General features: G+C 54.1%; 1 long non-coding RNA gene across 1 annotated transcript; it reads left to right on the forward strand.

Annotated features, from left to right (window-relative positions):
* Positions 1 to 1,005: 1,005 nt before the first annotated feature.
* Positions 1,006 to 3,161, forward strand: LOC142013048 (uncharacterized). The gene is made up of 3 exons (XR_012645530.1): positions 1,006 to 1,137; positions 1,717 to 1,884; positions 2,135 to 3,161. It is a non-coding gene; the product is annotated as an uncharacterized LOC142013048 (long non-coding RNA).
* Positions 3,162 to 3,374: the final 213 nt, after the last annotated feature.

The raw sequence follows: 3,374 nt of genomic DNA on the forward strand, positions 1-3,374 counted from the left end.
TCTTTGGATCTTTCAGGTTCAGACTGACCAACAAAGTTTGCCTATTGCCTCCACAGACTTTAACGTCCAGACTTTTCAAAGTTCACTCACACTAGAAAGAGGGCAGGCTGGATTTCCAGACCTGGAGCACAGGGCTGACTTTTACCATGTGACTTCCTTCACTTGGGCTCAATCCCTCATAGAAAAAAATGAGACAGACAGACAAGACAGAGACAGAAGGGCTACAGTTACACTACAGCTACAGTGTCGACAGAAGTCGCTCTCGGAACAGATTTCCGGACAAAACTTCTGTTGGCAGAGTGCAGCCACACACAAAAGCCAATCGGAAGAGCGCAGCAGTCTGTCAACAGAGCGGCCAGACTGCTTGGCTGCTCTCTCGACCTAACAGGCATGGGGCAGCACAGCAGACAAGGCTGTTCGTTGTTGTGGAGGCTCTGTCTGTGGAGAGAAGGCCCCCCCAGAGCATCCACACAGCTTTGTTGTGGCCAGAACCTGTTGACAATGACGCTCTTCTTCATCTGGGAGAGGCGGAAGTGCCGGGTTTTTGCAACCTGCTGTCGACAAAACACGTGTGTGGCCATTCCACCAGTTTTGTGGACAACACCAGGGGTTCGTGGGCAAAACTCGCCAGTGTAGCCGGGGCCAAGGAGGTCCGGCAGTCCCCAGCGTGGGCCGAAGCAATTCCAGGGAGATGGGAAGGGGATTGAGGACCAACACCTCAGGGGAGAGGGCGACCCTGCGGGACTGGGCCCAGCTTCCCCCCCCCGTGGAGGAGGGGGGAGATGAACGTGTCTGGTCCCTTGGGAAGGGGAGACCCCGATGGGGCAGGGCGGGAGAGCAGCTCGGTGCTGCAGGACCGGGCAAAAACCAAAGCGTGACCACCTAGGCCCTGAGGCAGCCGCCCCCTCCCAAAGCCAGCACAGCACAGCACAGCACAGCGCAGCGCGCACGGACTACGGGGCGCCCAAGGAGCCAGCCGGGCTCGGGACAGGGCGCTGCTCGGCCGCCTTGGCCCGGCTGGGTCCCCGCCAGCCGAGCCGTCATTTCGGTCTGCGCCGGAGGAGGGTTTGCTCGGAACTCGGCCCACCGGCGGGAGGCTCCAGTGGCGACCCGGTCTCCAGCCAAGGCGCCTGGGAGGTGATGCCGACGCGAGTGGGAGCGCGTGACGGGCCCCCAAGTCTCCCCCCCCCCCGGGCGCGAGCAGTTGTGCCGCGCGGGGCAGTTTCCTGCCCGGCTGCGCTGCGCGGACGGGGCGATCGGGTGGGGCCCCCTCGGCGAGCGGGTCCGCAGGAGGGGAGGCGAGCCTGCCCCCGCGCCCCGGGCGCCGCCCCGCGGCCGGACAGGGAACCGCGCCTAGCAGGCTGCAGCGACTTTGCAGGGTGCCGCGCTGCTGGCCCGGCTCCAATGCCTTGTGCCGGCCCGAGGCCGGCTGGGAGTCATGTGGCAGCCCACAACAGCAAGGCATCAACCCCCTCCTGCCTCCCAGGGCCGCGCCGGCCCTTCGCAACATCGCCCGCCAGCCGGAGCGGCTCTGGGCCGGGCTCCCATCTCCTCCCGGCCAACTCGGACTAGCAAACCTGTCTCTGTGCAGCAGGGCTGGGGGCGGTTATCTACAGCCCGCTCCTGGGGACAGCGTCCCGGTTGCCTACCTCCTCCGGTCTGATCCCCTTGCAGCTCACCCTGGCGGTATTTAAGACGGTCCGTTTCCCTTGGCAGGCTACCTAATGGAAGAACTGGCTCCCACAAATCATGTCAATCAGCCCCCAGCCTCCACCTAAGAGAAAAATTGTTCCTGAACTGCCCCGGGGAGAACCGAAATACTCAACTGCAGGCGGGTGCAGGTGTTACCCTACTGGTGATCGTTCTCTAGATACAGGGATTTACGTGAGTGGAGCGCGCAGCTCTCAAAATAAAGAAGAGCTGATCAAAATATTGCCATGTGGTCCTTGCTAAACACATTTTGCCAGCTCCGGGTGAGCAGCTTAGAGCTGAATATGTATTCCATAAAAATCCCCAGCCAACGTGGGGCCCATTTTAATAACGGCTAAGTAATCCCCTTCCCCAACTTTTGCGTTTTAGGACATAGTTAACTGACTGAAACGTGTTACAACTTTTCTCTCTCATTTGTTATTAGCTCCTGGCTCCACGTTAACAGGCTGGCGTCGTGGGTTTGGCTAGGAGCAATCTAACGTAAATACACACATCATCCTGGAGGGAGCAACGAACGAAATGCGGGAGGAGGACAAAAGGCACTTTTTGTCAAACGATGACCAAATAAATCCTGAGTAATAGACTAGGCTTTAAAAAACAAAACAAAACAAAACAAAAACAAAACACAGCCTTTGCCAGCTCTTTAGCCCTGTCGTCACCCAAGAAATATAACCGGGTCTATAGATTTGATACAAGACTTTCAAACTGTATAGGTGTAGATGTGGAAAGCTCTGATCTGGCCTACGGATGGTTGAGGATCAATATGCTATAGTACATACATTTATTTAATAAGTAATAGTAATTAACTTATGATCTTAGCCCCCGGCACCGCTCCCACCCCACCCCCGCCGAATTCCCTAAAACCATTGCAGTGAGTGATCATCTTCCGATTTTCTGGCATTTCTAAACATTTCCTGCACTTATTGGACATCACAGGAGTGTGTGTGTGGAGGGGGGAGGTAATAGGGGAAAGAAAAATCCATTCAGACTATTTTTGTACGGTGGGGTGACGTTTGATCTTTGTATTACTGAACAAGGTGGCCCCTTTTCACTCTCTCCAAGCCTCTAGACTCACAGCAGAATACAATCATTGTGCAGTAAAAAGGGAGGCAAAAATCCTGAAAGGGGAATGATAATTGTTCTGACAAGGAGCAATCACTGTTTTGTTATAGAAATAGCGTTTGCGATGGAGAAATTGCGAATGTAAGACAAACACTAACAAACTGCACCTAACCAGTCCATTGTCTTTGTGATGTTAGGCGTGCTGTTCAGCCTCCTTTAGGGTTTAAATCGTTATTGCTCTGTCTTTTCATAGAGACATACGTACATTGCCTCCCGTTTGCTGTGCTTTCAGCAAGCTAACTCTGAAATCGTGTGTAAAGGGAACAGAAACCCCGGTCTTTCTCTGTAGCCACATCACTAAATGTATCCCTAGTCTGTAGGAATTTTTACAGATTGTAATAAATCCATGCAGAGCACACGAACAATACGAAGGCTTCTAACAGAGCTCTTCTTTGTGACTTACTGCACTTGAGGTCCGATGGTATTTGCAAAATGGTAGTACAACGCCGAGGCTTAGGGAAAACACACCCAGTTGCAAAGCAGTGCATGGGATGAGCCATACATAACGTTAGTATTTTCCCTGTTAACAAGATGAAGCTAGC

This window comes from Carettochelys insculpta, chromosome 5 (assembly GCF_033958435.1).
Source record: "Carettochelys insculpta isolate YL-2023 chromosome 5, ASM3395843v1, whole genome shotgun sequence".
NCBI classification, from domain to species: Eukaryota; Metazoa; Chordata; order Testudines; family Carettochelyidae; genus Carettochelys; species Carettochelys insculpta.